General features: G+C 36.8%; 1 protein-coding gene across 1 annotated transcript in view; it reads right to left on the bottom strand.

Moving 5' to 3' along the window:
• DICER1 (dicer 1, ribonuclease III) overlaps positions 1 to 7,276 on the bottom strand; it is a 53,512-nt gene extending 46,236 nt beyond the window's left edge. The window contains exons 1-2 of the mRNA XM_019472502.1: positions 7,209 to 7,276; positions 6,194 to 6,331 (exon numbers count right to left, since the gene is read on the bottom strand). The gene's annotated coding sequence lies outside the window, so the exon portion shown is untranslated. The remainder of the gene's footprint in view (positions 1 to 6,193; positions 6,332 to 7,208) is intronic.
• Between the last annotated feature and the right edge of the window lie 6,458 nt (positions 7,277 to 13,734).

The raw sequence follows: 13,734 nt of genomic DNA on the forward strand, positions 1-13,734 counted from the left end.
TTTTTAAAAATGGGGGTTATGTTTCCCCTTTTCCAGGCAGTGGGAACTTCACCGGACTGCCACGACTTCTCAAATATGATGGACAGTGCCTTAGCAACTTCATCCACCAGTTCCCTTGGGACCCGCGGATGGATCTCATCGGGTCCCATGGACTTGTGCACTTTCAGGTGCCTTAGATGGTCTTGACCCTGATGTTCTCCCACACTGGGCGGTTCTTCATTTTCCCAGTCCCCACCTTTGCCTTCTGCGGCTTGGGTGGTGAGGCTCGAGCACTTGCTGGTGAAGACCAAGGCAAAAAAAGTCATTGAGTACCTCCGCCTTCTCCGTATCCCAGGTAACCAGGTCTCCCGTTTCGTTCTGGAGAGGGCCCACATTTTCCCTTGTCTTCCTTTTATCCCCGACGTACCTATGGAATGAATCTCCAAACTCATGTAAATCTTCTCATTTATTTTTTCAGTCCTTTAACCTAAGCTACCGTTTCAGCCTGAGTCTTTCCAGATTATCTAAATAGATAAAATGGATCAATACGATATTGCTTTATTTAATTGCAAATAGAAAACAACATAGTCTACACACATCATAAAAATCAGTAACACATCATTATCCACTTCAGTTATAATACAAAAAGACTCCTGTAAATTTTTCAAGTGGTTTTATACATTTCAAACAATGTCTACAAGCACATGCAGGCTCTGTTCTAACAATTCAACTAGTAACTCTATAGAGTGTTCAAATCCGGCACAACTAAAAGATGTTTTGGTTCAATCCCTCTTTGGAATTAGTGGCTTCATGGCTGCTCCTTCACCGGGACTCCATAGCTCTGGGTCATGAGAGACAACCAGCAGGAAAGATACGTATGTGCTATACAGTTGCATGTAGAAAAGATGATCATCCTTGACATTCTGATCTACTGAGCATTTGCATATCAAATGTACTGATGTTAATCAGTATGTGACTAATCAAATTAAATCAGTCACGTCGCAAGGACAGTAGCATGATACACAATCTTCCCCAGCCACTGGTAGAAAGCATCTGGAAACTCTGGGAACTGCTAATAAGTGAAGCTTTTGTATGAACTGACAGCTCAGGTGTATGATTAGAGTAGGGGAGAAGGGAGAAAACATAGGGAAGGATGTGTTGTCTCCAACCCCCCCCCCCCAAGCTTATAAATGAAGCTTCCCTTCAATGTATCTAGTTTCTCTTTTTATATTCCAGTGAGTACCATGCTAGTTGGTAACACACAGAGAAAATCCTTTGAAGAACACAAAAGTCTATCATGACTACAGTATTTCATTTAAATGATCTCAGGCATGTTTCTCTACTTACATATAGCAACTCATGTGGAAACACAGCTAGTGTTTGCTTTGTTTAAAATGACACATGGTCACAGCCATCATAATTGCTCAAGGCTAGAAGGGACCAGGAAGAACACCTAAACCTTTTGCATAATAAAAGCTAAGGCCGATTCCCCAATAACTCTTGTATCCAAGCCCAGCCACTTCAGTTTTATAAATCACTTTAGATCAGCAGTGTCTCCTCTTTGTTTACTATTCCATCTATTTTGTGTTTCTTTTCCAAATCATAAGTACAACCTTCGGAACACATAAAATAGCTATCACCAGGAGGGAATTAAGGAAAGAAAACCAAACTTATTTGAGGAGGCTGCTAATAAAAAACAAGCACAGGATCTAATATTTACAAATAAGCATATCTCCTTTGCCACACACTTCATGACAGTGATACTACGTTAGCTACCCCACTGCAAGAAGCAAGGGAATTTATACTTACACGTGGTTCCAGCTTTATCTGGAAAAGCCTGTGAAACAACACATACTCTAATTTTGGTTTCTGTGTATCTTCATAAAAGACCTGCCCTAAAGTATAATCATCTCATTGAGATAAAAAAGCATTCTCAAAAAACCTTTGAAGTGCAAAGGAAGAAGTACATGCACATTTGTAACTTGAAAAGTAACCACAAGCAAAACAGCATTGCCTGCCGCTGTTAACCATACCATTATTACCCTACAATCTGACAAAAAAAAAAAGGGGGGGGGGAATTTAGCTATGATAAACTGCACAATTAATTAGCAAAATAACAGAGTTCAGCTCGCATGAGGCAGAATGCACTTGAAATAGCTTAAATTCCCTCCCCACTGTATGCTAACTCAGGTAAAAAGAAAAAGTTTTCCTCCCTAAAGCATCAATGCTACTTCCTGATGTGCTAAAGTTTCCTAGTCCTGGCCTTCCTTTGTATTATTTGTATTGGAAGTATATAAGATCTGACAAGATCAATGTCAACGTTATTATGGGAGTAAGCCAGAATAATGAAGTAATTGTATCTTTCTAAGTCTCTATTTCAATAGCAAGGAAAAATATCAGGTTCTTCAATAAAAGAAAAGCAGTACAGGACCATCTAGAAATAAAAACGGAAAAAACACATCTACTTGAAAAACAGGTTTCAAAACTGAAAACATTTGAGATGTAAGTACACGTGTTCAGAATTTGTGGACAGAAGTCAACTGAACGTAGCTAACAAACTAGCTTACAGGGAAGCAGAAAAAAACCAAACTAGTCCTGCTTATCCAGCATGAGTAACAAAGGTACCTGCTAAAATGTTCCATCTTTATCCACTGCGTTATTTTGAAAATTGATAGGACAAGAAACTATAAGAACTTGCTGAAGCCGAATTTGGAGGGAGAAACACAGGAAACAAGTCCTGCTTTCTGTGGCTTTAGGCTAGGTTGCAGAAGCTGGACAAAGCAGCACAGTGCCCAAGCTTATCTGTTCTATTAAAGTAATAGTGAAAGGTCCAGTTTTATGGCCATCAATCTTGATAGTTTTAAGTGCAAAATCCACAACTTGATGTCCTTACTTTAATGCACATTTATGTGAACAGACAGTGAACTGCAGATCTAAAACTAAACCCTTGTTCTACCGTTTAAAGAACTTTATTTCAGAAGGGCATGAGGTTGGGAATGAACAGGCAGCAACATCTAATAGCAGTTTCTCCCCATCTACAATAATTCTGGAACTGTGGCGTAGGTTTTTCAGTCACAGGACTATACCCAAGTCAAAGCATTCCCTTGGTGCACAAAAAAATTTCAAAGTTTACTGCACTAAGGAATACAAGCCAAACCAAGTAGGGCACTCACCTGGAATAAGACATCCTGGATCTAGTCCTGCGCCAAGGACTGTTCAAAACATTTATGGAATGACACTCTGAAGTAAACAGAGAAGAGACTAGAGTCCTGGGGACACATCTTTCAAGTTTTCACCACCATTTGTGTGCATTGTGTTATATTTATACCAAGTTAATGCAAAACTACAACTATCTCTTATTAACAACAAAAATTTATTACTGCCATACGCAAAGTATTTAATCTGCTTTCTCCACTAACGTTGATTTGTAAATTTGTACCCAATATAATCCTTGTGATACAAAAATTATTTCTAATGCTCTAAGTTTTCATCTTTGTCCAGGAATGTCTAATTTATTCTCTAAAAACAGTCTCAGCATCAGCAAAAAAAAGTTTAGCCTCAAGGGGTGGGGAAAAAATATCCACTTAGTATAAAGTAAATAAACCACAATCTGTACAAAAAATATATGAACAGAATCTTGCTGCTTGAATATTCTCTTACACGAACACCTAAAGAGTCTGAACATCACATCCTTTTTTATGTCTGAGTGCTACATGAAACATTAACTTGCTGAAAGATCTAACACAGAAAATTCTTACTTGGGTAATGGAGGAACAAATAAAAAGAAAACTGAAATATTATAAATATAAAATACAGAGGAGAAAATGAATGTGAATGTTAATTGACAAAAAGTAAAATATTCACTGAGGATGTTCCATACCAACTACTGCAGAAGTCTGCAGTAAAGTGACTTCTACTTACACTATAAGCATTCAGCGGCAAGAATTGTTTTTGCTCAAGTGAAGTTCAACACACAAGATTCCTACATTGTCTGATTTCTAAACCTGTTTTTAAAAGTATACTTTTTAAAAGGATTTAACTTTTCCTGTGACAGTCCAAAAGCATTACAAAAGTTTATTTTGTGAATATTACTCCTGTAACTTCAGTTCTCTTGGAGAACTTAAAAAAAACAAACCACACCCAGTTTTTATTTGGACCAAAAAAAAAAGCCCAAGACTCAAAAATCTCAGAAACAAGTGAAAGTTTCATTTTCATGGGAAAGGGGTTTTTCCCCTTCATTTAGCAGCCAATATCTAAGATACTTTGAAAATTAAGCACTGAGATTTCTGCTCCCAACTCAAAATTCAAAAGTTTCTAAACGACATCATTCAGCCCAGAAGGTCTAAAGTAAAGAAATACTGTCAAACAATATTATTCAATAAGATGAATCCGAAATCTCTTTTATATTATGCTATCTTTAACATACCACATAGCTGGACAAGACACTCCTTATCCATTATCCTTCAAAGACCTTCACCACATGCATTGCCTAACAGCAGTTTTTATATTTGGTCTTACAATATTCTTAAAGGGAAAACAAAACAAAACATATTTCAGATCTGTTCCCTTTCAAGAGGGCAAGCAGAATACATAAATGCTTACAAAGCTCCAATGTAAGCATTCCTGTAAGAACCAGCTTCCCTGGTTTCCCTAGCACAATCATCCATATTCGTTGTGAATATTCATCTTGAACTAGAAGATTTTTATTTGTTCTGTTTTTCTGATACAGAACCAGTCTAACAGCACAAGCAGAACATTGGTCTCTAATAGCATACCAAGACCTACCAAAGCAGCAAAGGCTGCTTTCTGTTATTCAGAAAAGTTTCATTAAAGAGCTTATTAAATGAAGATTACATTGACGCTCTACGTTCGAATGAGCTGCTTCTGAAGCATTTCTACAAGCAATACAGTATAGTTAACAGCTGGAATTCCTGGCAGACTCCTCCTAAACGTCTGTATATAGGAGAGAAATGGAGTACAACGTGACACTTAGCAGACTCAGAAAAACACACAATCCCTTAAGTCCTTCATCTAGTGTTCAGTCACCAGTATGACCAAACCTGGACTTGATGCAAAAGCTTAATAAACACTTTCCGTTGCAATTATTCTAGCTCTATCAGAGCCAGCAAGACACAGATCACACCAACAAAGTTATGCTGCTGTACACTGTAACAGTCTCTAAAGCAACAGGATTATACCACTATATATCAGCATAGCATACATGGGCTGTAGGACATTTACCAGTACAGAAATAAAACATGAAAACAAAAATTAGTTTTCTATCATATCTATAGTGACACCAGTACATGAGGCATTCAGAATAGGAGTCTAGAAAGGGGATGTTGCTCCTTTAACAAATACAGACATGCAGCCCGATTCTGGAACAAACTGTTTCATTTTTTAAAACAATGTGTATAAGGCCCTGTGCAACAGTCCTAACTATGTAGTTGCTTAATCAGTGGTGCAGAACTGGTGCTATGCAGATTTCTCTTCTTTTACCTCCTTAACACAGAGGACAAAAGATAAAACGTGAAGCCTATGGCACCTAAGATGCAAGGCAAGGTGAGGACCAGTGAAACTATATACATTTCTGTCTTCACTATGTTATCAAACTACATATCAATTTTTCTTCTACATAGCTTTAATTGGACAGCCTCTTTTCTTGTTTTTGCTGAACTCTAATTCAAACTGAAGGATACTATTGAAACTAAGGTCTTAATTTATCTGCCATTTACTTTCCTCACCATTTACTTTGTATCTAGAACAACTTATAAATTCAATTCTAATTCCAACCCTTCATACCTCCCCTCTTCCCACTTTTTCTCCCTTTTTTTTTTTTTTTTAATTTACTTTCCCCCCCCCCCCCCAGCCATATTTGAATACAAAATCCACAAGAAACATTTAAACACACAACGCCCTTTTAAAAAGCTGAATACATTTCTAATCATATTCAGCTTTGTAAGAAATATCAAAGCATGTGTTTCATAGCAAACAACTTTATCTATGCCATTGCTGTATCTAACCATCTATGGATAAAATAAAGTAGCTACTTTCATTATTCTTTCCAAAGAAATTCACTGTGAATTTCTATAACCTCACGCACAGAAGTTACTTTACTCTATGGTCCTGAAGAAGCTTTAAATATAAAATAGGAGAATACAGTGAAGTGATACATAAAAACCTGCTTCTCCCATACTACAAAGCATAGTCTTACCGTTTTAATTTCCGCAGTCTCTGTGTTTATGCTTCCCGAACTGCATTTTGACATCATGATATCAGCTTGTAGATTAATCACATAATTTGCAAGCTTCGGCTCTTAAAAACAACAAAACCTATGAACTATAAAAATGATCTGAAAAGGAATAGCAGAGTTAATTGTGGCAATTCAGTTGCTTATAAACATTTAAATGTGTCAACCCTACACTGTAACTTGCTGACAGAAAATGAACTATTTAAGTCCATCTTGAACATGAATTATTTTAGTTTAGTAGAAACAAAAATTTAAAAGTGATTTAAAAGCTAATTTTTGGTAGTTTAAATGTGCAAGTAAAGTGTACTTCCCTAATCCTATTTAACAGGTTACTATGATTAATGCTAATAACTGGTTCACGTGAGAAATACAGTAGTAGTATGTTCTACATAATTTTACTATGTTCTGTATAATTGTACTGCTTTTTCCATGCACACGTATTTTCATTTCACTTGAATTAAATGTTAAAAAATCCTAAAAAAACCCAGAATTCATTCTTTAAAGTATTTCAATTTGAAGCCGTAAATACAGTAAACTCATGAAAAAGCAACAACCATTTCTTCCTAAGTATATTAACACGTGTTTTTTAATAAAAGTAAAAATATCATGCAATTAAAATGGTCATTTGCATAAAAATACATTTAGCTATACAAGTAAAATAAGGAAAGATAGTAATTCATGACAAAGAATTTCACAGATGTATTAGCCACTCTGTAGAACCACAACTTAAAACAAAAATACCGTATCCAAGCAGATCTACAATGTTCTCAAAGCTCTAAAATAAAAAAATTACGCAATATATTCACCTAAAGTATGAGTTTTCCCAGACCTAAAAAGAGATTCTGAAGCCAAATTTTTTTAAATCAATACTGAAAACTTAAATACAAAATGGATCTTGATGAAAATTTCTACTCCCATAAGTTCCATAAAGTTAACAAGAAGGACACTCCCAAGATTACTTCAGTATGTTCATTTTTACCTCAAATGCTGATGCTGAGCTTTTCCAGAGTCTCCAAGCCTGTAATTTTGTTTCACCCTAGGTAACCTAAAAGGCAATATAAAAAGAGAGCATTTTAACATGAACTGCCATAAAAATCAATTGTGCCATGTGGTAGTCTGCTTTCTTGCATTTTAATATTTAGCTCTGTAGCAACAGCACATGGTCCTTCAAAATCTAATTATCATACATCCTTTTTTGGCTAGGGATACAGGCAGTCAGTGTCTGAAAGATCAGCCTTAAGAGTGCTCAGGAGATATTTGCATATTTTGTTTTATCTGCTAAAGTAATTGCTAGCTGAGTCCAACCAGATTTACAGTTTTCCTTCCCTGTGCTCCCTCCAGGCATGTTTCACCTAATACAGTAATGAAATCTTGAAGAAACTTATCATTCAACACATTTAACAAAAAAATCTTAAAGAATGTATGTTTTGAGAAAACAAAATAAACAGTTATTGTTTTATTTTACAACAAGACTATGTAGGGAGTGCAGCACAGAAAATCTGATGAGTACTGCATTCATGTACAAAATAGGCCTACAAAAATTTTATTCCCAGGGCTACTTTTTAAATATGTGTTTGCACCATGCACACATCCTTTTTTTCCTGCACAAAATACAGCAAATTGCTGCTAAGATGCAGCAACTAGAACTTAAATTTATTATAACGTGTCCCTGTTATGCCTAGGTTATTCATTTATTCACCACTTCTAAAACATGGACCAGAATATGTATTCCATTGAACCAGAAAATAGCCTAACAACAGAAAACTCTCACATCTCTGGTAAAAATACAGAAATATACTCTACTTCATATTTGCAAGAAAAGCAGAAAGGAACAATATAGCATTTAGTTACCCCACCATATAACATGAACAGCAAAAAAAAAAATTCAACCCTATCAGTAAAGCCAATGCCATATATGGCTTCACATAGCAAATTTACTTTATTCCCTAATTGTAGATGGCAAACAAAAAGCTTACCGATCAGCAGGTAAGATCAGGGAGAACCAAAAAAAAGTATGTAATTCTCCACTAACCCCAACAATTTCCTTTGGCACAAAGCCGTAAAACAGAAGATTGCAGCTTTAATCGATTGGCAGACGTGAATTACAGTAGGCCCTTTTAATGCTGAAGCCAACGTAAAACCAGACAGGCCACATTCCTGAGATGCAGTCAAGTTCTAGTACAAAACAGCGAGCTTATATCACATTAGCATCTAAATGGTGTTGGTGCACCCACTTAGACCAAAGCCTGTTGTGGTAGACGGCCAATCCTTCCCATCTGCAGGCCGAAGGCATCTGCAGCTTGCCAATGATCCCAGCCAAACAATGGACACAGCTAGGGGTTACCACAGCAAATAACATAATAAATGCTGGAGGGGTTGGTTAACTATAACATTGGAGTCCAATCTGATAAGATTTTTTTTTTTTACCACATTAAAAAAAATTATACATATATATCTCATTTTACTCTACAGTGAACGGGGATCTTGTTAAAAGAAAGCAAAAGGGACAAAAAGGAAAAACTAATGACATTGACATTGCTAAAACATAGACTTCTAGAATGTCTTCTATTGAACGATAACACCATCATTTAAAAAAAAAAAAAGGTTTCCATTAAGAGCTCAACATTCACATATTTTATCTAAAGGCAAAAGGCGAGAGTTCCAAGATAACTAGCCATTTGGAGTGTCTAACTAGACACACCAAATGCTCAAAGAATAAAACAGCAACATGAAAAAAAGAAATCAGTTCCTATAAAGACATCGAGAAGCATCCAAGAAGTGACACACCAGTCACTTCTGCAAATCTCCAGTGCTCCAGCAATCTGCAAGCGACCACTAGTTACTGCTGCAAATCTCAGCCAAGATCTTACAGTATCTCAGCTATTTGCTACTTAAAACATTTGCTAATACAAAAACCAAGTATCCAAATATATCAGAGTATACAGATGAATATATCAACAGGTTTTATTTTTATTTCCTGGTTTTGTAATTCAGTATTTGAAAATAATCATGTTAATGTGATACCTAATTGTTGCTATTAAAAAAGATTGTCAGAAAAAAGAGGACTGAAATTTTAGAAGTAAAAAACCAACTACACATTACAGGCAACAGGCTGAATCTGAAACAGACTATCAATGTTCTTGCTCTTCAACATCATCTACAGTTTGAAATTAAACAACTATTCCCTCCATCCCAATAATGATGTATTTAATTAAACCATTATTCAAACTGTTAAAAACTTGAAAATGAAGTTCTTATCTTGCAAGAAGATCTATGCATCTGCACTCTTAAACTCACAATAGAGCTATGATGAAGTGAATTATCTTCATGCAAATACAAATGAATTCCAGAGTGAATCAAAGTCCTGCAGCATCAGAGGGGGTAAGGTAAAAATTACCATTATGATTGGGAGGAAAAAGTCTGTCTGGGCTGGCATCCTGTCCCTCTATAATTACAGCTGGTCACAGATGCTGGGGGGAGGTGAAGGGGTGACTATAAAACAGGACTCATCCTTCTCTTCCATGTGTTATTCCAACAACCTTGTATTTCAAATATTTTTCTTTGGTTTATTATGGTACAAACAATAAAGTTTGTCAGAAACCACAGTACAAATTCCCTACTGCCTCAGATTAACTCTGAAACAAAATACTCTTAGCATGCAAGGAACTAAGCCTTCTCCATGGGAGTCAGGGGAAAAAAAATTGCACTCAGGACACACCTCTCTAAATAAAAAATCTGAGCTATATGAACACTCTGAAATACATTTAATAGATTTAACAGCAATTAGAATTAAATTTTTCCACACAATTTTTAATTCAATTTTTTTCCCCCCAAGCTGCTGCTTGAAAACTAACCCACAGAAAAATCACAGCTAAGTTTATAGATCCTAATTTAAGTAGGTAACTCTACTATTATTATATCAATATCACAAGAAGGGATAACTGACGATATCCGTAAATTTATTTATCATTTGGTCCTTTACTTGGGTACCAGATTATTTAATTGTAATTATTTGGTTTATTTATAGGTTATGTTCAAGCCTTTCAGGCACCTATGTCTTTTGACAGGAAGGCAATTAAGCAGACATTAGGGCAGGGATTTCTCTCTTCCCCAATCCGGGGGCAAGCTGCGAGGCAAGTACAGTTCCAAAGCACCCATTGTTCTTGCTTATGATAAGTAAAAGCAGCAGCTGCCCCCTGAATATAACCCCATGTGGGGATTTCAATCCCACTATTTGCATAAACATAAATCCTTTCTCTCCATGTGGCAAAAAGTCAAGCTCCCCAAAACATGGGTGGACAGTTTTCTGTTATCTCCAAAAGTACTAAGAGTCCTACATTACAAAAGGCTTTCTCTGAAGTCATTAATTGTACGATGCAAGATCTGCAGATATTTGGGGGTTAAGTCATGCTCTAGAATTTCCACCAAGTCTAAAATAAGAGTTCAAATCTCCTATAGCTGGTCATAATATCAATTTATGTATCACCCAACAATCAGTGTACAAACAATTGGCTTATTTTCAAACAAGAATGTATTTATTATTAATGGTGCATCAAACTAACTAATGCAACCTTAAAAATACGGAAGCATTATGTACTGGTTAGCACATTATTTACTCCAATTACATTTTGGGATTTGTAGTTTTTAATCTGTCTTCCTAAAAAAGAAAGGCTTCCCACCAGTTACACTACATGTCTGCACGTGTTCTTTCCCTGCAAAGAACGTGCGGGCACACTAATGGAATTTTCTTTTATGTGAAGCTGGGATGAAGTCAATATTAAGTTCATAAAAATACGTAGTATAAAGAGACTAATTTTGCTCCCAAATTCAGAAGACATTCAAAGCTGCTCAGGTGCCCCAGAATCCAATCTCCAGAGAAGTAACACCAGAGGGAAAAAAAAAACCACCAAAACAATAATTCATTGATTCTTTCATTTTATTGAAGAAAAAAAAATTGAATCATTGGTAAGACATTTCCATAGGCCCACCAATTTTTTCTCAGAATATGTAAGAATGTCTAAAGGTATAGATGAAAATGCTCTGTGCAACAGTGTTGCAAGGGCTCTCAGACAAGATGTGAAGAACAGAATTTCCCATGTCATGATTGCAAAAAAAGAATACATGTGCCTGATTGTAAAATGATCTGAATTAATTCCAAAATGGAAAAGGTCATTAGAAAAGGAAATTCTTAGTATCTTAACCTACATATCTGGCTAACCAACTTACTGCACAGAGCAGCCAGAAAAGGTTTTTATGTTCAGCCATTTCTCGTTATAAGAGCTGAGAATGAACCAGGCCAGCGTTAATTATCTGTGCGCTGATAATCTCAAATCAACAAATGCAGTGCATTCTGCAGCATTAATGGACCAATGCTAAAAAACTTTGTGCACCATGAAGCACCTTACATGGATTCCAGGTATTTTGAATTTTCTATTTAAAAAATTAAAATAACCTTTAATTTAACAGTAGTAATTCATGCTTCCTATTTGAGTCAAACTAAAAAGAACTGCAATCTTTAAGGCAGAGGCTTTTATATCATACTGAAGCATTAGGCCTCAGCATAGAAACAGGTACTTAGATCATACATACCTAGTTGAATACAATGAACATCATGTTAAAAAGCTACAGCATTTTATAGATACTGTTATTTCCCTCCATATAAATATATGAATTTAGAATAGAACATGATCATTCCTTTACATTCTTTACAGTTAATCAAACTAATATAAGACTTCAGCAGGTCATATCAATTAACAATTTTTATTTATTTTAATGCATCAATCTTCACTTTTCAGTATTGTCCAATAACACACATAGATTTGCATACCGACTGAGATTTAAAACTGGTGCGAAGCCATAAATATTACATTTTAACAGTATAAAGCTAGAAGCTTCATGTAGTATTTTCATATCACAGGTTATTTGTAGCACTGTTGACCTTCAAGAACAACTGACATGATACTGAAACTGATTTAGATATATTCAAGAATTTACTTGGAGAAAAGGTAGCGATGGGAGAACTTAAGTCCTTATCTGAGGTAAAACACTATTAGAATAGAATCATAGAATCATTGAGGTTGGAAAAGACCTCTAAGATCATCGAGTCCAACCATCGACCTAAAAAAATCTGAGGTACGTGTTGGCCAAAGATAGACTAGCAAGTAGCAGAATTTGAAGGGTGTATATGTTAAGGAGAGGTAGAGCACAAGGGCATGGTGAGAAGCAGGGTATAATTAGGAATGATGGTGTAAAACTTAGTAAACAAAAATACAGACAGAGTATCAAGAGGAAAAATTGTAACACTGAGACCTCTTAAACTGTGAAAGTAAGTAAAAATAGTGGTGATTCTGTCCTCTGTGCTATACGTGTGGAGTACTGTAACACAATGTTAGAAGCAACTGGTGTTTGGTTAGTGACCTCTGACCCTGCAGCTTTCATGTCATGCATCAGGAATGAACTCCAAGCACTTCGGGCTCATCTAGACCTTGAAGACACAGCCATCATTGGAGGCATGGCAGCGCTCCTCTCCAAACTACGCTGCACGCAAGCAAAAAGGGGGCAGTCGTGCCCAGTGCTGTGCTCTTCTTTGACCCCATTGCCTACCTGTGGAGTGGCAAACCAGACTTGTATTCAAAGCAAATTATACAGCATCTTAGCAGTAAGATTTCAGGCTTACTGAAGATCTTTAGGTCACACTCAATAAGGAGCACAGGCAGTTCAGTTCAAGGCAGTTTAGCAACACAAACAGGGCTCAATCCAAAAAAAAGGGAGCGTTTCAAAAGCAGAGAAGGAGAGCAATGAAGGAAGACATGGACCAGGAGGCTTCCTGCACCTGCTGATGCTAAGGCAGCTAAGAAGACAGAGGCAGCAACTACCCTACCCCTTCCTCAGAGCTGGCTCTCCACGTCATCGGCACCACGTGCCCCAGCATCACGGCCTTTCCTTTGCTCTCCGCAGCAGTGCCCAACACAACTGCTTCTTTGCCTATTCCCAGGACCAGTCCCAAGCCCATCTTTTTTGTGGAAGTCCAAACGGCAGCACCAAGGTACAAACACTGATCTTGTGCTTGTCTGAGTGCACTTTGGGAAGACCAAGAGCAGGCAGTAAGCTCTAGTTAATACTCAAGCTCTGTTTTGCTACATCAGAGGAAAGTGAGGCACATTTTTACCCAGAAATAGATACTGATTAAAACTAGGACAGAGTAATGTTACGAATGTAGACACACAAAACTGAGGAACCATAAAAGTGCCTTTAGAGGCATCCAGGAAAATCAGTAAAATTTCTCCTATTTTCAGTCAGCACATTCATCGATACCAAAGACATCCTTGACGCCCCCTACTCCCTCCAGAACAACGTTTGCACTAAGCCCGTCTGGCAGATATTCTTCAGAAAGGCAATGGTACACCTCTGATCTGAGTAGGGATCTGAGGACAGGAATGTGGATCCCTGAGCCACTTCAGAGTCCTCTTGGACACACCACTGCCCACGCCACTCTGAACCTCATT

The sequence above is a fragment of the Aptenodytes forsteri genome, unplaced genomic scaffold, assembly GCF_000699145.1.
Source record: "Aptenodytes forsteri isolate BGI_AS27 unplaced genomic scaffold, ASM69914v1 Scaffold193, whole genome shotgun sequence".
Classification (NCBI taxonomy): Eukaryota; Metazoa; Chordata; class Aves; order Sphenisciformes; family Spheniscidae; genus Aptenodytes; species Aptenodytes forsteri.